Consider the following 24,507-nt stretch of genomic DNA (forward strand, 5'->3'; position numbering starts at 1 on the left):
CCCCACCCCCTGCACACCCCCGACTCCACACCCACACAAACTCGACCCCACCCCCAGACACACCAGAACCTACCCCCTCCAAACACCTGACCCCACCACCTCGACACATCTGACCCGCCCACCATACACCCGAACCCACCCCCAGTAAAACTCGACCCCACCCCCACGTGCACTCGACCCCACCCCCAGACAAACTTGAACCCACCCCCTCACAAACTTGACCATGCCCCCAGACACACCAGACACCATCCCCCACACAAACCCGATTCCACTCCCACACACACCCATACTCACCCCCTCCGCATTCCCGATCCAACCCCCGCACACACCTGACCCCACCCCCAGACAAATCAGGCACCATTCCCCACACACACACTTGACGTCAACCTCTCCGCAGCCCCTCCAACCGGCCGTCCGCTAACCCTGCACACCACCGACTTCACCCCACCCAAACAACCGACCCCATCCCGTGCACACCCCCGAACCCACCCCCTCGACACACCCAACCCCACCCCCTCAACACAGCCGACCCCACCCCTCCACACAACCGAACCCAACCTCCACACACCCGACCCCCCCCAACACACACCAGACCGCACCCATCGACACACCCGACCCCACCCCCTCGACACACCTGACCCCACCCCTCCACACACCCGACCCCACCCTCGACACACCCGATCCCCCCTCCACACACCCGACCTCACCCCCTCCATATGCCTGACCCCACCCTCCATCCACCCGACCCCCCACTTCAGACACCGACCCCACCCACTCCGCACACCCGACTCCATCCCCTGCACAGCCCCAACCCCACTCTCTTCACACACCCGACCCCAACCCCTCGACATACCCGACTTCACCCTCCACACACCCGATCCCCTCTTCACACACCCGCTCCCTCATACACCCCACCCCACCCCCTCCACATATCCAACACCACCCCCTCCACACACCCGATCCCACACCCTCCAAACACCCGACCCCACCCCCTCCACACACCCGCCCCCTCAGACACCTGACACCACCCCCTCCACATATCCAACCCCACCCCCTCCATATACCCGATCCGACCCCCTCCACACACCCGACCCCACCCCCTCCAAACACACGACCCCACCCCCTCCATATACCGGATCCGACCCCCTCCAAACACCCGACCCCACCCTCTCCAAACACCCGACACCACCCCCTCCATATACCGGATCCGACCCCCTCCAAACACCCGACCCCACCCCCTCCAAACACCCGACACCACCCCCTCCACACACCCGACCCCACCCCCTCCAAACACCCGATCCCACCCCCTCCACAAACCCGATCCCACCCCCTCCAAATACCCGACCCCACCCCCTCCATATACCTGATCCGACCCCCTCCACACACCCGACCCCACCCCCTCCAAACACCCGACCCCACCCCCTCCATATACCCGATCCGACCCCCTCCACACACCCGATCCCCCCCCCTCCAAACACCTGACCCCGCCCCCTCCACACACCCGATCCCACCCCCTCCAAACACCCGACCCCACCCCCTCCACATACCCGATCCGACCCCCTCCAAACACCCGACAACACCCCCTCCATATACCCGATCCGACCCCCTCCACGCACCTGACCCCACCCCCTCCATATACCCGATCAGACCCCCTCCACTCACCCGCCCCCACCCCCATCCACACACCTGACTCCACCCCCACTGTACACCCGATCACAACACCTTCACACACCCTCCACACACCAGACCCTGACCCCTGTGCACATCTGACACCCCTTCACACATCCGACCCCTCTACCTACTCGACACCCTCCTCCACACATCGAACCCCTCCACACATCAGACCCCAGCCCCTACACTCACCCGACTCCACCTCCACACACCTGAACCCACCCCCTCCACACATACGAAACCACCCCCACACACACCCGACCCCACCACAACCCCACGCCCAACCCCACCCCCTCCAAGCACCCGACCCCACCCCCTCCACACACCCAGCCCCCCTCCACACACCCGGCCCCACGCCCTGCACACACCCAACCCCACTCTCTTCACACACCCGACCCCACTACCTCCACACGCCCGACCCCACCCCCTCCAAGCACCCGACCCCACCCCCTCCACACACCCAACTCCACACACCAGACACCAACCCCTCTGCACACCTGACACACCCTTCACACATCCGACCCCACCCACTCCACATGCTCGACACCCCCCTCCACACATCGAACCCCTCCACCCCCTCACACCTCAGCCCCCTCCATACATCCAACCCCACCCGCTCCACATACTCGACACACCCCTCCACACATCGAACTCCTCCACCCCCCTCACACCTGAGACCCCTCCAAACAGCTGACCCCACCCACTAGACACACCCAACCCCACTTCTACACTCCCGACAACCCCCTCCACACGCCCGACCCCACCCCCTCCAAGCACCCGACCCCACCCCCTCCACACACCCAACTCCACACACGTGACACCACCCCTCCACACACCTGACCCCAACCGTTCCACACACCCAACACCACCCCCTACACACACCCGAAGCTCCCTCCACACACAACCCACCCCACCCCCTCCATACACCCAACCCCCCTCCAGACACCCGACCCCACCCCCTACACACACCTGACCCCACCCTCTTCACTGCCACTACCCCACCCACTCCGCACACCCAACCTCACCCCCTCCACCCACGCGACCCCATCCCACTCCACAAACCCGAACCCACCCCCTCGATGCACCCGATCCCACCCCACACACACCTGACCCCACACCCACAAACACTCGACGCCACCCCCAAACTCAACCACACCCCCACACACACCTGACCCCACACCCACGTACACTCGACCCCACCCCCAGAAAAACTCGACCCCACCCCCACAAATATCTGACCCCACCCCCACAAACACTCAACCCCACCCCCAGACAAACTCGACCCCACGCCCACCCCCAGACAAATTCGGCCCTAACCCCAGTTGCACCAGACCCCACCCCCTCCAAGCACCTGACCCCACCCTCTCTGCTGCCACGAACCCACCCACTCCGTACACCCGACCCCATCCACTGCACACCCCCGACCTCACACCCACACAAACTCCACCCCACCACCAGACTCCACCCCCTCCAAACACCCGACCCGACCACCTCGACACATCCGACCCGCTCTCCACACACCTGACCCCACCCCCTCCACACCTAACCCCACCCCCTACAATACCCAACACAACCCCCTCCACACACCCAACCTCAACCCCTTCACACACACGACCCCACCCCATTCCACACATCCGAACCCACCCCCTCCACAAATACTCGACGCCACCCCCAAACTCGATCACACCCCCACACACACCTGACCCCACCCCCACGTACACTCGACCCCACCCCCACACAAACTCGACCACACCCCCAGACACACCAGACACCATCCACCACACAAACCTGATTCCACTCCCACACGCACCCAAACTCACCCCCTCCGCACACCCGATACCACAATACCACAACCACACACACCTGACCCCACTCCCAGACAAATCAGACCCCAACCCCACACACACCCGACCCCACCACCTCGACAGACCCGATCCCACTCCATCCACACACCCGCCCCCACCCTCTCCAGACACCTGACCCCACCCCCTCCACACACCCAACCCCACCCTCCACACACTCGACCCCACCCTCCACACACCAGACCTCAACCCCACACACACACGACCCCACCCCCTCGACCCACCCGATCCCACCCCCTCCACACACTGGACCCCAGCCTCCACACACCCAACCCCCCATCCACACACCCAAAACCACCCCCTCCGCACACCTGACCCCATCCCCTGCACACCCGACCACTCCCTGCACGCCCCTGACCCCATCCCCTCCGCACACCTGACCCCAGCCACACATACACCTGGCCTCACCCCCTCCACACAACTGACCCCAACCCCTCCACACACCCGACCTTACCCCCTCCACATACCTGACCCCTCCTCCACACACCCAACCCACCCTCTTCACACACCCAACCCATCCCCCTTCACACATCTGACCCCACCCCCTCCACACACCCAACCCTCCCACCACACACCAGACCGCACCCCCTCCACACACCTGACCCGACCCCTCACATATACTCGACCCCACCCACAAACTCGACCCCACCCCCAGACAAACCCGATCCCAACCCACACACACCTGACCTCACCCCCACACACACTCGACCACACCCCCAGACAAACCCGATCCCAACCCACACACACCTGACCTCACCCCCACACACACTCGACCACACCCCCAGACACACCAGACCCCACCCCTTGCACACCCCCAAACACACCCCCTCCACACATCAGACACCACCCCCTCCACACACCCGACCCCAGCCACACATACACCCGACCCCACCACCTCCATACACCTGACCCCCGTTCCACACACCCGACCCCACCCTCTTCACACACCTGACCCCACCCCCTCCAAACACCCGAACCCACCCCCTCCACACACCCGAACCCCCCAACACTCGCAAACCCACCCCCAGACAAACTCAACCCCACCCTTACACACACCTGACCCCACCCCCACAAACACTGGGCCCCACCCCCAGACACACTCGACCACCCCCTCCACACACCTGACCCCACGCCCTCCACACACCTGACCCCACCCTCACCGCTGACCTGACCCCAAAACTACGCACATCCGACCCCATCCCCTGCACACCCGACCCCATCCCCTGTACACCCAACCCCACCCCCTGCACGCCCCGAACCCACCCCCTCCGCACCCTTGACCCCAGCCACACATACACCCGATCCCACACCCTCCACACACCCGACCTCACCCCCTCCACACGCGCGACTCCACCCCCTCCACATACCCGACCCTACCCCCTCCGCACACCCGACCCCACCCCCTCCACACACCCGACCCACCCCCTCCACACACCCGAACCAACCCCCTCCGCACACCCAACACCATCACCTCCACACATTCGATCCCAACCCCTCCACACACCTGCCTGCACCCCTATTGCACACTTGAACCCACCCCTTCACACAGCTGACTCCAACCCCTCTGTACACCTGACCCACCCTCCACACATCCGACCCCTCCACCCCACTCACGCCTGACCCCCACGCCACACATCTGACCCCACAGCCTCCACATACCCGACAGCCCCCATACACACCCAAACACCCCCTCCACACTCCCGACACCCCCTTTATCCCCACCCCCAGACACACTAGACCCTTGCACACCCGCAACCACACCCTCTCCACACATCAGACCCCACCCCCTCCACGCACCTGACACCAGCCCCTTCCACACAACCAACTCCACCCCCTTTAGACTGCTGACCCCACTCCCACACAAACCCGACCCAACCCCCAGACACACCAGACCCCACCCCATCCACACAACCGACCCCAGCCCCTCCACACACCCGACCCCACCCCGTCCACACACCTGAACCAACCCCCTCCACACACCCGACACCATCCACTCCGTAGACACACGACCCCACCGCCAGACAAACTCGACCCCACCCCTACATACACCTGACCCCACCCCCACAAACACTCGATCCCACCCCCAGACACACCCGACCCCATGCCCTCCACACAACCGACCCCACCCTCTCCGCTGCGCCTACCTCAAAATTACACACACCTGACCCCATCCCCTGCACATCCGACCCCACCACCTCCGCACCCCTGACTTCAGCCACACATACACCCAGCTTCAACCCTCCACACAACTGACCCCACCCCCTCCACACACTCGATCCCACCCTCTTCACACACCCGACCCCACCCTCTCCCCAAACCCGAGCACATCCCCCACTCACAACTGACCCCACCACCTCCAAACACCCAACCCCACCCTCTCCACACACCCAACCCCACCCCCTCCAAACACCCAAACCAACCCCCTCCGCACACCCAACACCACCCCCTCCACACACTCGATCCCAACCCCTCAACACACCTGCCTGCATCCCCACTGCACAACCGACTCCACCCCCTTTACACTGCTGACCCCACTCCCACACAATCTCGACCCGACCCCCAAACACAACAGACCGCACTCCTTGCCCACCCCCAACCCACCCCCCACCCCCCACACACCAGACCCCACCCCATCCACACAACCGACCCCAGCCCCTCCACACACCCGACAGCACCCCCACCACACACCAGACCCCCCTCCAGATACCCGACCTCACCCTCTCCACACACTCGACACCACCTTCTCCGCTGCCACAACCCCACCCCCTCGGTACACCCGACCCCAGCCACACATACACATGACCTCACCCCCTCCACACAACTGACCCCACCCCCTCCAAACACCTGACCCCACCACTCCATGCACCTGATCTGCCCTCCACACACCCGACCCCACCCCCTCCATACACCCGATCCCACCCCCTCCCCACACCCGAACTCACCCCCTCCACTCATACTCGACCCCACCCCCAGACTAACTCGACCCCATCCCCACACTCTCTCCAAACACACTACACCACACCCTCCACACACTCGATCCCACCGCCACCGACACACCAGACCCCATCCCCTCCACACACCCACCCAGCAATGCCCAGCCAGCTCACAGTGGCAGCAGGAGAACATGAGAATGTCTCAAGGTGAAGGTGCACTGAAGACTTGCAAAATATTTGAAATTAGTCATCAGCGTGGCTGCCGGGGCCCTTCTTGCAGAGACGGCCTCTCTCCAGCCCACAGGGTGGCCTGTGCTCACAGCTGTGTCCCTGTGGGAAAGATGGCTGTGTGTGTGTGTCGGGTGGGGGGGAATAAATAAATGAGATCTCTGCACACTGGCTTTCCACAGCGTGGGCCCATCTGCCACTGGTCAGGTCTCAGCTGTGCCCATGATCCTTGCCCAAGTAGTCAGTTAATTGGCACTAATTGGTCACCAGTCTCTGGCAAAAATAGCAGATATGAGAAAGTACTGGGTGGCTGATCGGGCACAACAAATCCTGCAATAGCCCCTTCCTCACCCGTTCCAAAAGCACATCCACACAGCTGGTAAGATTCCATCCCATGTGTCTCCATGTCTCTCTCTCTCTGTTTCTCCATCCCTCTCTCTATCTCTCTCTCGCACTGTCTGCTTCTCTCTCTTTTTCTCTCTGACTCTACCTTTCTTTTTCTCCCTTTGTCTGTCTCTCTGCCTCTGTCTCTCGCTCTCTGTCTCTATGTCAGGAAGATATATAATTCTTATAATGTTATTGGAACTTATTGTAAAATAGAGTAATAGTGAGATAAGTCTATGTGTCTATATATGTGTGTGTCTGTGTGTGTGTATGACTTAATTGAATTAGTTTGGGTGCTTTGATGTAAGACCAGAAGTTGGTTTAAAATGTTAATTAGGTAAACATGGGAAGTTTAGAAACATAGGCGTCAATTTGCATTTTTGGATAAACCAGACTAGATTGTTTTCAAAGGAGGGGTGAAATGTGTCACCTTGTCAGGTGAAGATTAGAAACAGTGTGTTTATTTTTCCCAAAGATTCATGGTAAAACTTAGTGCTTTGAGAGGTTTTATTATCAGGAAGATAAAGCCCAAAGACATAGTGAAACAATGGGTATTTGCATTCAAAGAAGATGATATGTATAAAGGAGAGATGGTTGTATGTAAGGGAAGGCATTTTAAGATCTTACAAGTATGAAAAAGCCTTCAGCATCAATGCCTCAAGCTACTGTCTTCAAAAAGGACTGAAAACTCACGTTGAATTTGACTTATTCAGGGTATCATGTTTCTTTACCTGGGTCTTTTAAAGTCTATGTGTTGTACTGTTGTCTTAATAAAAGTGTAACTGAGAGTTAGATTGCTTATGGAATTTAGAAGTTATCACAATAGTAATTTGTAGATCTATGTACATATTTAAAAATCATTTATCTTATTAATAAATGTTTAATTTAGTTTTGTCAAACCTAAAAGACTTGGTGGTCTTATTACTACTGAATTCAAGACAATCATCTTGAAATTTATACAAACAGTAAAAATACAAACTGCAAAATAATTTATGGCAGTTGTTTCAAGTTTCCCTTTGGGATTTGAAAAACTCAGCATTTACCATCGGCTGTGTCATAACAAAAATTGGGGGCTGGTCTGGGATATATTTGAAATTTCTTGATTGGGTTGGAGTTGGTGAACCTTAAGGTTACAAGTCCGAGAAGCACTTTGAATTCAGGATTTGTTGTGAGGCTTTTTAAGTGGTGAGACTGCAATATGGCTTTGGCAGTTTCTCAGACTTGTCTGGGAGTTGAAGTTATAACTTTGGCTAGTTTACAAAAGGTAACTAAAGTTAAGTTAATGGAATTGGTGGATAAATTACAATTGGGGTTACCTGCAGGGGCTAAGAAAGCAGATATAATTGAAGGTATAGCACAGCATTTAAAGTTGGAAGTGATACCTGACACTAGTGAGTCACAGCTGGAGGTACTGAGAGTTCAGTTAGAAATGAAAAGACTTGAATTTGAACAAGCAAAAGAACTGAGAAAACTTGAGCGAGAGGCAACAGAAAAAGAAAAAGGAAGAGCATTTCAAAGGGAAAGAAAACAAGAAAGGGAATTAGAAATGGTGAAGTTAGAAAAAGACGAAAGAGCGCGAGAGAGAGAGAGAGAGAGAGTTCCAGATTAAAATGCAGGCAATTAAAAACAAGGTGAGGAAGGACTTATTTCCAGACCAAAACCCAGTGGGGAGATGTTTAAATTTGAGCAAGCTCTTCCAAAGTTTAGGAAAAGAGATGTTGGAGCATTCTTTATTTCATTTGAGAGGATAGAGGAAATGGCCAGAGGAAAACTGGAGATTGTTGTTACAATCCAGGTTTGTGGGTAGGACACATGAAGTTTATGCTTCACTGTTAGAAGAGGTGAACTATGATGCGGTTAAATGAAGGCTATTTTGAGTGCATATGAGTTGGTTCCTGATGCATACAGGCAGAAATTTAGGAATATGAGAAAACAACCTGGGCAAACTTATACTGAGTTTGAAAGAGTAAAACAAAGTAATTTTGACCAGTGGAAGTGGGTATTGAAGATAGAGACAACATATGCAGCTCTGAGAGAAGTAATTCTTTTGGAAGAATTTAACGATTCAATTACTTTGGTAGTGAGAACTCATGTGGAGGAACAGATATTGGACTGTAAGACAAGCAGCAGAGATAGCTGAAGATTATGAATTAGTTCATAGAGATAAACCTTATTTTTATCACCCTTTCAAATTGGAAAATGATAGAAAGTGGGAAGGTGAAAGGAAAGTGGGTAGTCAGGGAAGATAAGGATCAGGTGGAAATTCGCAGGAAGCTTTTTGTCAGATAAAAAGGAAGGTGCTGAGGGTAAAGGTGACATTCGAAAATTAAGGTGTTTTCATTGTAATAAACTTGGACACATGAAGTCCTTGTGCTGGAAATTGCAAGGACAATCTGTTGGAGTGGTGCAGAAAAGCTCTGGAAGTAAGAGTTCTGTGGGTTCTAAAGTTCAGGTTCAGGAAAAACCAGTAGTTTGTGCGCAGGTAAAGCAGGAAGAATCAGTGATAGGGAAATAAGTAGGAAAGTGTTCACAATTTATCCAGGAGAATCCAGAGGAGCAGGTTGCACAAATGTTTAAAGGTTTTGTATGTGAAGGGAAAGTCTTTCAATGTGTGCAATGTGGAGTAGGTAAAGATATTAAAATTTTAAGAGGTACATGGGCTAGTCAATCCTTAGTGTTGTGGGACAGTGATATTTGTTGTTAAGAGGGAGTATTGCAGGAATAGGTGATAATAAGTGAGGTTCATGGAGATGCTAAACCTATTCCATTGAGAATTTAAATTTAAAGAGTGAGTGGAAAACAAGTGAGGTGATTGTTGGAGTAGTGAAAAACTGCCCATTGCTCAGGTTCAATTTATCCTGGGTAACAAAATTGCTGGATCATAAATGTGGGTGATGCCTACGGTAGTTGAGCAGCTTGTAGCGGTGTCTTTGAGAGAAGTGTTGCACAGAGAGGGCATCCTGGATTGTTTCCAGATTGTGTAGGACCCCTCACTCGGAATAAAAGTGGAAATCAGTACTAACTGACAATAATGGATGTGTCGACAAGATTTCTTGAAACAATACCTTTGAGAAACATTGCAACAAAGAGGATTGTGGAAGCGTTAACTAAATTTTTTACAAGATATGGTTTACCGAAGCAAATACAAACAGATCAGGGTTCAAATTTTATGATAGAGCTGTTTAAGGAAGTAATGAACACTTTGAGGATAGAACAGTTTAAGTCGACAGTTTATCATCCAGAGTCACAAGGGGCTTTGGGAAGATCGCATAAAACTTTAAAAACTATGATGAGGGCTTACAGTCAGGAATATCCACAGGATTGGGAAAAAGGAATTCCATTGTTGTTATTTGCTATTAGGAAAACCCTTAATGCATCAACTGGATTTAGTCCTTTCAAACTAGTCTATAGTCAAGAAGTAAGGGGGCCACCGAAATTGACTTTTGAGAAATTAGTACGTCGAAATTCAGAAACTACTCTCCTGGATTATGTATCAAACTTCAGAGAGAGATTAGACAGAGCGTGTGAGTTAGCTAGGGAACATTTAAAGATATCACAGCAAGTGATGTAAGTGAAAATAGACAGGAAGCTACAGCTCGGAATTTTGTTACTGGTGAGAAAGTGCTCGTTCTGATACCCATGCTGGGTAACTCATTAAAGGCAAGGTTTAGTGGGTCTTACAGGATTGAAAAGAAACTGAGTGAAGTAAATCATTTAATAAATACTCCAGATAGAAGAAAGAAGCAGAGGGTGTGTCATGTAAAAAAGCTTAAAAAGTACTTTGATAGGGAAGAGGACTAAAAGGAGGTATTATTGGTTGTAGATAATGAGAAAGAAGTAGAAATGCAGGATTCTGAAATTGATTTTCCTCTAATCAAATTGGGTAATGAGGAGCGCTTGAAAATTTAAATATAATATGGAGCTACCTTCCAGGTAAGTGTCAAAGTGATTTGGAAAAGCTATTGCAGTCACACAAAGCTATTTGTGGAAATAAGTTGGAGAAGACAGATTTCGCCATACATGATGTGCCTGTAGATATTTCATCTTCGATAAGGCAACATCCTTATAGGTTAAATCCGGCAAAGTTATCACAAGTACAGAAAAAAATCAAATTCATGCTTCAAAATGATATCATTGAGACTAGTTGCAGTAACTGCAACTGGCGTGGTACTGGTACCAAAACCGGAAGGAACACAAAGACTGTGTGTGGACAGTTATTCGGTAGTTTGAAAACTGTATTAACTACAACACCAGTTTTGGCAGTATCCAAACATGCCAAGCAATTTAAGTTGGCCATTGACACAAGTGATATAGGCATTGGAGCTGTACAGTTACAAGAGGATGACACTGGAATTAAAAAACTGATAGGGTATTTTTAACGGAAGTTGAATGTACAACAGAGAAGATTTTCAATTATCAAAAAGGAAACATTGAGTTTGGTGTTAGCATTGCAGCATTTTGAAATTTATGTGGCAAACAACTCCTCAGAATCAATTGTTTATAAGGACCACAATCCTTTAAAGTTTCTGGACAAATTTTGAGACAGGAGTACCAGGCCGGATGGAGTTTGTTAATATAACCATTTAATCTACAGATTATACTTGTCGCTGGACTAGAGAATCTGATTGCAGATGCTTTATCAAGAATTTGAAGATTAAAGGGAAAATTGGACATTTAGAAACCTAGACCCTGTATTGGAATGATTTCTGTTGTGTGAAGAATTTATATATATATATTGTTATGTCAATGCATGCATCGGGTAATGTAATACTGTAGGTACAGAGTCTTGCTATAGAGCGAAGGTTTACCTGACTGATTCCTGGGATGGCGGGACTGACATATGAGGAGAGATTGAGTCGATTAGGATTATATTCACTTGAGTTCAGAAGAATGAGGGGGGATCTCATAGAAACCTATAAAATTCTAACAGGACTAGACAGCGTAGGTGCAGGAGGGATGTTCCCGGTGGAGTGGGGGAGTCCAGAACCAGGGGCCAAAGTCTGAGAATATGGGGTAGACCATTTAGGACTGAGATGAGGAGAAATTTCTTCACCCAGAGAATGGCGAGCCTGTGGAATTCGTTACCACAGGAAGTAGTTGAGACCAAAACATTGTATGTTTTCAAGAAGGAGTTAGATATAGCTCTTGGGGTGAAAGGGATCAAAGGGTATGGGAATAAAGCAGGAACAGGCTATTGAGTTGGATGATCAGCCATGATCATGATGAATGGCAGAGCAGGCTCGAAGGGCTGAATGGCCTACTCCTGCTCCTATTTTCTATGTTTCTATGTTTCTATCTAGATAAATATAGTATATGGTATAAGACGGGTTAGTAAAAATGAACTAAATTGTGACGGTTCATTTTTCAGTGCGTTGGGGGATATCAGGAAGATATAATTGTTATAATGTTACTGGAAAATCCTGTGAAATAGAGTAATAGTGGAGTGTATCTATGTGTCTGTGTGTGTGTGACTTAATTGAATTAGTCTGGGGTCTTTGATGTAAGAAGAGAAGTTAGGTTTGAAATGTTAATTAGGTAAACATGGGAAATTTCTAAACATAGGTTCCAAGGAAACATTTTCATTTTTAAATAAACCAGGCTAGATTGTTTTCAAAGGAGGGATGAAATGTGTTACCTAACCAGGTGAAGTTTAGAACTAGTGGACGGAATTTTCCATGTCCGCTGGCAGCGGGTATGATAGGTGACTGGCGCGGGTAATGCAGCGTGATCTGGTTAACGACGGCAGGAAGGTAGGTCACGATTGTCCGCTCAGTCCGCCAATGGCTGGCCGCATTTCCCATCAACGGTTGGCTGGGAGCTCATTGCAATACATCAGCATCTCATTAAAAGGCCACCCCGCCAGGCTCTGGAACCCAGCTGGATTGTCTGTCCATGTCAGCGGGAAAGCACATCAACATGATTCACAACAGCACACAGGGCAGCGTGCACTTGGCAGCCTGCACTTTGGGGGAACTGAGGTGAGTGAGCAGCAGTGTTCTCCGCAGCTCACCAGGGTCACGTGTGTCTGGGAGCAACTTCTGCCTGCTGGCCCCAGAGGTAACTGTACTTGGGGTTGAGGTGTCCGGGATCAACTGCTGCCCTGGTGTTTGATCCCGTGCACAAGCAATGGAGGCAGGCGGCAGGGTAGGTGAGGGAAGTGGCCACACATTAGGGACACCTGTAAAAACTGACCATCCTTCTGCAACTGAGACAGATCAGGCACAGCCACAGTGATATGATTGGGGTTGGGCTCCTAGCCTGCCCGACCATGCCAGCAACGCAGAGGCACCAAAGGGCCATCAAACCCTCCAGACCTTACCCCACCCCTCCCCCAGCACAGACTGCGAGTCTACGACCACTTTACTGGACTGTGCAGTAGTTGTACTGCACATGTTGTACAATCTCCTCGTCAACCCTGGCCATGTAGCAGTCACTGCTGGAGGTGCTCACAGCCCCTTGCAATCTCAGCATCCCGATTTGGACCAGTGTCCCCCATATCACAGGTTGACAGAGCAGCCATGCAGCACACTCAACTCCGGCCATCCGAGGAGTGACCAGCAGTCTCCAGGAAGCATTAACAGGTGGTCACACAGGGCCAGGAAAGGTGCTAAGTACAGCCATGATAACCACGATATCTCTCTTTCATGCTGCAGGAGGACCATGTCAGGACCATGGATCCTGGTGACCTAGCTGTATGCCTGATGGCCTACAGAGACTGTAGAAGATGGAGGAGAGAGCGACTCAGGCTCCTGGCTGCTCAAAGGCAGGAGCAGCAACGTCATGAAGAAGGGGCAGCAGGGACTCCCACACGCTGCCCAGGAATGACAACGAGCTGTGGCTGGTCGACACCTAGCGACACCCAGGGTCAAAGACACCGCCTGCCATTCCTGCAGATGACTGAGAACCAGTGTCACCGACGACTGCATATGTCTAGGAACCTGGTGGCTCATACCTGGCACTTACTGCAGGACTTGGCGCTAAGGGGACATAGAGGGCATCCACTGCCAGTGGCTGTGAAAGTGACCATGGTGCTCTATTTTTTTTTGTCAGTGGCTCCTTTCAGGGCTCCACAGGTGACCCCTGTGGAATCTCACAATCCACCATCCACAAATGCATCCAAGAGGTCACGGATGCCATCTTCTCCATGGCACACAACTTTGTGCATTTTGCCTGGGACCGGGACAGCCAGGATGCAAAGGCCATTGGATTCGCCCTGATCTCGGGATTCCCACAGGTGCAGGGTGCGATTGACTGCACTCATGTGGCGCTCAGGTCTCCATTGCTACACTCAGTGACTTCATCAACTGCAAGGGCTTCCACTCACTGAACATGCAGCTGGTATACGACCACCAGAAACGCATCCTGCAGGTCTGTGCACGATTTCCAGGAAGTGTCCACGACTCCTACATCCTGAGTCGCTCGCAGATCCCTGCAGCCTACCAGGGTCCACAGAGGCTGCAGTGATGGCTCCTCGGGGACACCGACATGGCGGCCTCAGACTGCAACAGAGTGAAGGTATAACCAGGCTCATGCTGCAACTCACAGCTTGGTGCAGCAAACCATCGGGATGCAGAAGGTGAGGTTCCGGTGCTTGGACTGGTCTGGTGGTGTCCTGCAATACAGTCCACAGAGGATGTCACACATCATCATTGTCTACTGCGCCCTTTACAACCTGGCACTGCAATGGAGAGCGGAGCTGGCTGAGGAGCTGGAGGTCTCCTCAGATGAGGACTTACCAGCAGGGATGAGGGTGAGGGTGTCCCCACATCGTAGTTGTGAATGTTTGACTCCAGTCTGGCTTATCACAGTGCCAATACCCTCTGTGAGAATGCTCCTGTCATGGAGATGCAGTGGAGGCCCTAATAGTCGCTCGATTACAGGATGATGATGACAACATGCAGTGAGGACACTCCATGAATCTTCACATAGCCTCTGAGAATGTCTGACTCCTGTCTGGCCGAGGGCAGCTCGCTTGTGCCCAGTGATCAGGGTCATCTCAGAGACGCAGCCATAAAACTTTAGACACATCTGATGCTGTGTCCGCCTTCAGCACCTCAGCCCTTCAGGAGCTGGTGCACAGCATCACTGGTCACAGATGCTGCTGTAATGGGGACCAGCCCCACTTTAAAGGTGCTGAGAGCACAGAGAGAATGAGAGAACTCTGTGGCACCTGCCCACTACATTCTGGCAGCAATGACCAGCACTGCCAAGGTGCAGACATCAGTAATGTTTCCAGGGAGTGTGAGGCTGGACCATCACTGTGGCCTGAAGGCTGCACAGAGCACAGGGAAGAGGCCCTGGACTGAGACACCTGCCTTTATCCTGTGCAGAAAGGTTTCACATCTGAGTGACAAGAGCACTGCTCATCAGAACAAGGAGCCACAGGCAGGGAGACATTCTTAGGAGTTTGTTGACAATACCTGTGCCTAGGTTGTGCAACTAATTCTCCTTAACTGTCCTAACCCTGCCGTAACATCTTGGTGCTCCCCGGACATCTACAGTGGAGGTGGAGGCAGCCTGCTGACTGTGACACCCTGTCTGTGATGACTTTGGTCCTCTAGAGGGCTGAGACTTAGAGGGCCCTGGCCTGCTTTCAGGGTCCTGCTGTGTGGCAGTGGCACCCTCCTCGGCCTGTGAAGCTGGGGCTGCTGGGCTCACAGGAAAAGGGGAGTCGGATAGGCCAGACACTCCCAGAGTCACCCGAGTGGATGGCCCCGGAGTGTGCACCTGCTGATCCTCCTCCCTATGGGTGCCCGAGGGCCCCTAACTGACTCCATGAGCAGAAGGGGAAGCCGGAGTGAGATCCAGCTGCCCAGCACCCCTCTCACGTACACACTATTGGAGGCTAACTATGTCCTCAGTGATGGAGTTCAGCCCGCGCAGCAGTGCGGGAGTGACGTCCTGGTCCAAAGTCTCCATGGTGGCCACCGTCCTACTGGTGTTGACCTTGGTGCGTTGCAATGCCGACGCTATCACCTCAGCCTGAAGGTGGACGGACTCCTCCATTATGCCTTGCAATCTGAGGAGTACAGTGGAAATCCCTTCCTGATGTTCCCAAGCTTGCCTTTGCAGCACCAGCAGCTGAGGTATGACCGAGTCCAGACGCTCGTCATCTGACTCGGACTCAACAGGTTCCTGGCCTCCAGCAGCCCTCTGAGTGCTGGGGATCTTGAAATCCCTGCCTCTGCCTGCTGTGGATCAGAAAATGCACTGTGCTCACCAGATTGTGATCCCGTGCCTATTCTAGATCTAGGCCCACTGAGGTGTGTGTCTCTGCACTGGTGGAGGGTGTGGGTGAGCACTATGACGGGACTTCAGGGAGGGTGCCTTCAGATTCCCCCTCAGAGGTTTCTTCAGGGCTTGATTGGAGGCCCTGTGTCATGGACTCTGTCAGCTGTTTAGCAGATGTGCCTGTGAAACAAGACACATCACTCACAGCATGGTTATCTGATGGATGTTGCACTGCTGGATCCTCACTTGGTAGAGCAGAGCTGATCTCACCATCAGCACAGGACTGGTCCTGGTCATCGCTGGCCAGCTGGATGGCTCTGTTTTCAAGTCCGTGAGGATCTTGATGTTGGGCATTCCGCCACCGGTCTGTGACCTCGCCCTCTTGTTGCATGCCAGGCTGTCCTTCATGAGTAGAGAAGGAGAAAGTGTAAGCAGGACGCCTGCAAGGCCAGACGATAAGTATGCCTGGCCTGTGTGGGTGGTGAGTGGTCCCATGGACAGGGTGAGGACAATGACGGTGTGTGTGAAAGAGCGAATGGTGATGTCCCTTGCACTGGCAGTGAGTGTGGGCCCTGTGGATGTGTGATGGGTTTGTGAGTGTGTGAGTTGAGAGTGATGAAAAGATTGACTTACCCTGGTGGAACGGGGGACATCATTCATCCTTTTGTGACACAGCATGGTTGTTCTCTTCTGAAAAGCATTGGCGCTGACCACTGCTGCCATCGCCTCCAAGCTGGATTGGTTACATATCAGCCCATCCTGCGGCCAGAGCTGGGGTACAGGATATCCCAGCAGGCCTCCACAGCATCCAGCAGTTGCTTGAGGGACCCGTCATTAAACTGGAGGGGGCTGCAGTCTTTTTTCCTTTGCTGGCCATGTCTCCCAGGCAGCGTTGGTGAGTTAGTAGCATTGAGCGGTGTGCTGGAAGCTGCCTTTTATACATGATGGCCAGTGTGATGCAACAACAGGGTGATGGAGGGAAGACGAATGAGAGACCGCCCGCCATGGAAATGGTGTGTTTCGCGGGATAGCATAAATAATGAGGGACAACACAGTGTGAAAACCTGCCATTGTTTTACCCACCCACTGTTGCACTCAGTGCAAATTTAGGAAAATTCCACCCAGTGTGTTTATTTTTCCCAAAGCCTACTAGTAAAGCTTAGAGCAATGAGAAGTTTTTATTATCAGGAAGATAAAGTCCAAAGACATAGTGAAACAATGGGCATTTCTATTCAAAGAGGAAAATATGTATAAAGGAGAGAAGACTGTGTGTAAGGGAAGGAATTTTACGATCTTATAAGTATGAACAAACCTTCAACAACTATACCTCAAGCTGCTGTCTCCACGGACTGAAGTTAAGAAAACTCACTTTGAATTTGACTTGTTCAGGGTATCATGTTTCTTTGCCTGGGTCTTTTAAAATCTATGTGCCTTACCATTGCCTTGATGAAAGTGTAACTGGGAGTTAGATTGATTAGGGGATTTAGAAGTTATCATAGTAGTACTTTGTGTTTAAAAATCACTTCTCTTACGAATAATTGTTTAATCTAGTTTTGTAAAATCTATAAGACTTGGTGGTCTTATTACTACTAAATTCAAGGCAATCATCTCAAAATTTATACAAACTGCAAAAATACAAACTGCAAAATAATTTATGGCAGTTGTTTCAAGTTTCCCTTTGGGATTTAAACAATTCAGCATTCACCATTGGCTGTGTCATAACACTCATCTCTTTTTCTCTCTGACTCTCTCCCTCTCCCTCTATCCCTCTTTCCCTCTGTCTCTCTGTCGCTCCATCTCTTTTTCTTTCTGTCTATGTCTCTCTCTCTCTTTTTCCCTATATCCCTCCATCTGTCTCTCCATCTGTCTCTCTATCTCCCTCTGTCCCTCTCTCTCTCTCGCTCTCTCTCTCTCTGTCTGTTTCTCTCTATCCCTTTTTTCCTCTGGCTCTACTTTTCTCCTGCTCTGTCTCTCTCTGCCTCTGTCTCTCTTTCCTTCTCTCTTTGCTCTCACTTTTTCTGCTTTTCTGTCTCGATCTCTCTATCTCTCTCTCAGGACTGGATTTCCCACAGGGTGTCAGGAGCCTGACTTTGGGCCCATAGCAGATTCCTGAGGCCGCCCATCTTTTCAGCGCGTCCTCCAGCAGAACCTTCCAGGAGGTGGCCACCCCTGTGCTCGCCATCCAATTGAGGATGGTCGGTGGGTTCCTGATGCTGCCGGCCCAATCAGAGGACCCCCGCCTAAAGAGGAGGATTTTGTTGAGACAGACACAAGACCATAAGGGTGCTTCAACATGGAGGTACCCTCAACTGCCTGCGTGCAAGTACCAAATTAAAAGGGCCCGGAGCCAGTACGACTATCAGGAGGGGAAACCACCCCCTTTCCATTTCTTCTCCCTCCTTTTTGTTTTTTCCAATAATTTATATAGATTTTTCTTTTCCCACCTATTTCCATTATTTTTAAATGTATTTCCACTCATCGTTTATCTATACCTTTTATGCTCTTTTAGTCTTATTTCACCCCACCCCCACTAGAGCTATCCTTGCTTGTCCTGCCCTCCACTCTTCAATAGCTTAGATTCTTAGATAATTCTTAGATAATATCACCACCTTCATCACCTCTTTGTTCTTTTGTCTGTGGCATCTTTTGGTTATCACCTCCTACCACTGGCTGCTTGTCCCAACAACCACCGCCCCCCCCACCCACCTTAAACCAGCTTATATTTCACCCCTTTCCTATTTTTACTTAGTTCTGTTGAAGGGTCATGAGTACTCGAAACGACAACCGTGCACTTCTCCGCCGATGCTTTCTGACCTGCTGAGTTTTTCCAGGTAATTCTGTTTCTGTCTTTGTTTTGGAGGGGAAACCTGTTTGCTGGACTATTCTTGAAGGAGGCTATGGCCTTTCATCCCCATGATCCTAGAGCCAGGGAGCCTCTGGCACAAGCCCCTGGCCTGCCACCATTAAACTGGGACAAGACCAGTATCATCACAAAATGCGTTTAACTGGTCTAATCGGCTGCCCACCCCCAAGGGCCAAGCAGCTGACCACGTTTCCAGCCAGTTCTGGGAATTCCTCCTGGAGGCAGGAATGGGTCAGGGAGCCTTCCTGATGCTGTTCCTCCCTATTCTCAGCCCCCACCCCCGCCCTCCCCACACCCAAACTCCAAACCTGTCTTCACAGGGCCAGGAAAATCCAACCTCTTTCTCCACCTCCTCAATCTATCCCTGTCCATCTACATTCCACTCTGTGTGTCTTTCTTTGTCTATCTCTCTCTCTGTCATCTCTCTCTCCTGCTCTCTCTCACTGTTTCTTTCTTTCTTCTTTGATTCTCTGTTTCTCTCTAACTCCCACACGTGTCTCTCCATCTGAATCTCTCTCTCTCTCCCTGTCTGCCTGTTCCTCTGTTAGTCTCTCCTCTCTGTCTGTCATTCTCTGTCTCTCTATCTCATTAACTTTCTCCCTGACTCTTCTTTTGTCTCTGTGTCTCCCTGTCTCCGTCTCTCTCTCTCTCTCCCTCTTTGTTTATGTCTCTCACTCAGTATCTCTGTCTCTCCTTTTCCCTCTGTCTATTTTTCCATCTCTCTCTCTGTCTTTGTCTGTCTGTCCCTCTATCTTTTGGCTTTGCCATACTTTGCTTTCTGTCTCCCTAACAGTCTCACTCTGTTCTCTCAGCCTCTGTCTATTCTCTGTCTCCATCTCCCTCTCTCTCTCTCTGTATCTCTCCATGTTTTTCTCCCTCTCTTCCCTGCTTCCCTCCTCTCTCTCCTTCATTCCCATGTCTCCCCATTGACCCCCATCTCCTCCTCATCACGTATCTTCCCCTCGACCATCTTCCTCCACCTCATGCCCCATCGTGCCTCCCTGGGCCCCTTTCAGATCTTAGCACCCACCTTTTTGGCACTTGGTACTTGGTGAGGTTTCCCTCCGTAGTCTTCCACCAGGGAATTTTCACTGGAGGTTCACAATGAGTGAAGTCGATGGTCCCATTAATGAAAAAAATATGTCCCCGGGTATGTGAGGTGCCTTGCTCTCTCTCTCTCTCTCTCTCTCTCTCCTTCTCTTTCTGTTCTCCCTGTCAGTTGTTCACAGGCAGCTTGCTCACGTGCTCAGTCTACAAGTGCTGATTGCGTGCCGGAGATATTTTAAACAGTTTAAAAATGTAAGTCTCTTTCAAATAAACAACTCCAGCCGAGGATTCTTTCTTTGATTTGTTTTGCTGTTATAACCGTGGCCTCTAACAGGCCCATGCTGCTCCCACCTCTTGAGACTCTCCATCATCCCCTGAAGCATTTCCCAGGGACTGACTGCCAGGGTGTGCAGAGGTTGTCAGGGTGCAAGTTTCCACACAGGAGCAGTGGCCTGTCTGTGGGCTATGGTGCTATAGGCCTGGCCCTGCTCTCGGGCAGGGTGGAGTCAGCTCCTGTGCCTGTTTCCATGGCACTGACGCAGTTACTGGGAGTGCTGCTTTGTTCCCAGTGTGAATCTCACCCTCCAGCAAGATTAAGGATCCAGAGTGACAAGTTTTCAGAATAAATTATTCTGGGATTTCACTCAGCACAACACAGGAGCAAATAAGAATGTTACACTCTGCCTGAGCAAGAATCTGAGCAGCTCCCTCAGTGGGCCTGGGTCTATGCATCTCACATGAACACCAGGCTCAGCAGCTGCAGTCCAAATCCCAGCCTGAGCTTAAACTGTAGCCACAAACCCAGTTTCAGCCCAGTACGAGCCCCGGGTCCCAGGTCTAGTCCAGTCTGAGCCCCGGATCCAGACCCAGTTCAGTCTGAGCCCCAGATCCAGGTCCAGTCCAGACTGAACCCCAGATCTAGATCTAGTTCAGTCTCAGCTCCAGAGCCAGGCTCAGTCCAGTTTGAGCCCCAGATCCAGGTCCAGTCCAGTCTAAGCCCCAGATCCAGGCCCACTCCAGTCTGAGCCCCAGATTCAGGTCCACTCCAGTCTGAGCCCCAGATCCAGGTCCAATCCAGTCTGAGCCCCAGAGCCAGGTCTAATCCAGTCTATGCCACAGATCCAGGTCCAATCCAGTCTGAGTCCCAGACCCCGATCCAATCCAGTCTGAGCCACAGATCCAGGTCCACTCCTGTCTGAGCCCCAGATGCAGGTCCAACCCAGTTTGAGCCCCAGATCCAGGTCCAATCCAGTCTGAGCCCCAGATCCAGGTCCGATCCAGTCTGAGCCCCAGATCCAGGTCCACTCCAGTCCGAGCCCCAGATCCAGGTCCAATCCAGTCTGAGCCCCAAATCCAGGTCCACTCCAGTCTGAGCCCCAGGTCCAGGTCCAATCCAGTCTGAGCCCCAGATCCAGGTCCAGTCCAGTCGGAGCTCCAGGTCCACTTCTTTACACTGTGTAGCAGGCAGGTGCCATGCCCATGAAATTTTGGAGGCCATGAAGATGCACTTTGAACCCTCTTCTAATGTGAGTGCCACGTGTTTAACAGTAAAGTTCAGGAAGGGACAAACAATATTGGTCAGTATGGGGCTGGATTGAAATGCCTAACTGAACCTTGTGAGTTTGAGCAACTGAAGGATGATTCAATCAGAGATAGGATTGTCTTAGGAGCAGAGATACCACTACAAGAGCATGTCTGCTGAAAGAACATAAACTTACTCTCAAGAAAGCTATGGGCCAGTACTGAAGCTCTGAAATGGTCAATAATCAGCTGAAGAGTATTGATGGGAGAACTGTTGAGGTTTTCATCTTTGCAGAGAGGCAGCCCAGGCGTCCCAAACACAATGGAGAAAAGGAAGAGCTATTTACAGAACTGCTAGCAGAAAGATCGAGATCAGCGTGCTGGATATGAATGTTGCGGAGCCTGTGCAGAACGGGGAAGAAGAAGCTTACTCACTTCGCAGGCAAGTGTTTTACTGGAAAGAAGGAAAGCAAGCCTATAAAAATGGTTGCTGGAGTGATGTCACATGATGGTTCTGTCAAATCACTGTACACCCTAGAACAGTTTGGCACGGTCAAGTCTCAGGATCAAAAGTGATTTGTGTCTATGGGAATAATGACTGCAGAAAGAGATGATCCACCATGTCAGCACAAAGAAGGAAACAGTCTAGAATAAATTTGGTTCTCTTCCATATTCTCTTCTTTAAATTCTGTTTCTCTTTAAATAGACAAATGGCTGGACTGATAAAATGCTCCCCACTGACAACACAATGGTAGTTCTGGAAGTTTCTGAGCAGTTTAAAAATGAACAAAGGTTAGCACATCAAATCCCTGGAATGTAACACTCTTTGCATTGTATAAACATTTTAGCCAAGCCAACACAAAGGATAGTAGATGAGACGGCTGCACCAGTCTGCTATGGACAAAGGTAGAACAATTTGTGACTCCTCATCTCCAACATTGTGCCAATGGTTTGACAGTTACCTGCTCAAAACACGATAGGTTTTAACAAGGGGCCTTGTTAGCTGAATAGCTCGAACTGAAACTACCTTATCACATGACGGAGACTTGAGCTGTTTGATTTGTTTTAATTAAACAGCTTTTGGGTTTTATTATCAGTTACTGTTTAACCTCAGAAAAGATAACAGGACTTCAGGGTATAGCAGCCTGCCTCTGTCTATCATTTACCACCTATTAAGTAGGAACAAAGATCTCTGCCCAGGTTTTAAGTTTCCCAGTCCTCACCTACATTGTGTTCCACTGGAACATCTGAACTTCTGCATCTGTGCCTAAAAGATTAATTCACCCCTATGTGCCTCCTCCCATCATGGAAGTCATCAATTCTGGAAAAGCAGATCACCCTGCAACAGTTTCAGCCTGCTAACTTCTGAAAGAATACACCATTAGACTTCTTGATTCTGGACTCTGGAGTCATATGAAACCATAATCCTTATCTTTGTGGTCTTCGCCCTGTATCTCTGTCTTTCCCTTACCCCTCATTTATTGTATGAATGCAAAAGTGGGGGACGTTGCCAACCACATTTTGAGTGTGTGTGAAATGAACTAAGTCTCTGATTTTACTCTATCTCGAGTTTGCTGTGGAGTTATTAATAGATGATTGGATAACTCCAAACTGAAGAGAGAAATTGAAAATCATAAAAAGCACTGTTCTGTTTATGGACGGGTAGTGAGTGGAGAGATCAGGACTGTTTTAAATTAAACCCCATCCCATCTGCAACAGAAAGCATCGAGTAAGTACAAAATTTCGGTTAGATGCTGATGCCAAGCACAACATCATGAACTTCACAGGTCTTTGTGTTTTTTTTGAATTTTTCATGGGATGTGGGCTTCGCTGGCTGGGTCAACATTTATTGCCCAGCCCTAACTGCCCTAACTGCGGTGAGCTGCCTTCTTGAACCACTGCAGTCTATGTGGTATTGGTACACCCACAGTGCTGTTAGGGAGTTCCAGGATTTTGACCTAGCGACAGTGAAGGAACGGCCGATATATTTCCAAATCAGGATGGTGAGTGACTTGGAGGGGAACTTTCAGGTGGCAGTGTTCCCATCTATCTGCTGCCCTTGTCTTTCTAGGTGGTGGTGGTCATGGGTTTGGAAGGTGCTGTCGAAGGAGCCTTGGTGAATTCCTGCTGTGCATCTTGTAGATGGTACATACTGCTGCTACTATCAGTGGTAGAGGGAGTGAATGTTTGTGGATGTGGTGCCAATCAAGCGGGCTGCTTTGTCCTGGATGGTGTCAAGCTTCTTGAATGTTGTTGGAGCTGCACTCATCCAGACAAGTGGAGAGTATTCCATCACACTCATGACTTGTGCCTTGTAGATGGTGGGCAGGTTTTGGGGAGTCAGGAGGTGAGTTACTCGTTTCAGGATTCCTAGCCTCTGACTTGCTCTTGTAGCCATTGTGTTTATATGGCTAGTCCAGTTCACTTTCTGGTCAACAGTAACCCCCAGGATGTTGATAGTGGGGGATTCAGCAATGGTTATGGCATTGAGTGTAAAGGGGCAATGGTTAGATTCTCTCTTGTTGGAGATGGTCATTGCCTGGCACTTGTGTGGCACAAATGTTACTTGCCACTTGTCAGCCCAAGCCTGGATATTGTCCAGGTCTTGCTGCATTTGGACATAGACTGCTTCAGCATCTGAGGAGTTGCGAATGATGCTGAAAATTGTGCAATCATCTGTGAACATCCCCGCTTCTGACCTTATGATGGAAGGAAGGTCATTGATGAAGCAGCTGAAGATGGTTGGGCCGAGGACAATACCCTGAGG

At 51.0% G+C, this 24,507-nt stretch overlaps 1 protein-coding gene across 1 annotated transcript in view; it reads right to left on the reverse strand.

Moving 5' to 3' along the window:
• The window catches only part of LOC121282634 (beta-nerve growth factor-like), a 52,326-nt gene extending 32,037 nt beyond the window's left edge, over positions 1-20,289 (reverse strand). Inside the window, exon 1 of the mRNA XM_041196439.1 lies at positions 20,203-20,289. The gene's annotated coding sequence lies outside the window, so the exon portion shown is untranslated. The remainder of the gene's footprint in view (positions 1-20,202) is intronic.
• Positions 20,290-24,507: the final 4,218 nt, after the last annotated feature.

Source organism: Carcharodon carcharias, chromosome 9 (assembly GCF_017639515.1).
Source record: "Carcharodon carcharias isolate sCarCar2 chromosome 9, sCarCar2.pri, whole genome shotgun sequence".
Lineage (NCBI taxonomy): Eukaryota > Metazoa > Chordata > Chondrichthyes > Lamniformes > Lamnidae > Carcharodon > Carcharodon carcharias.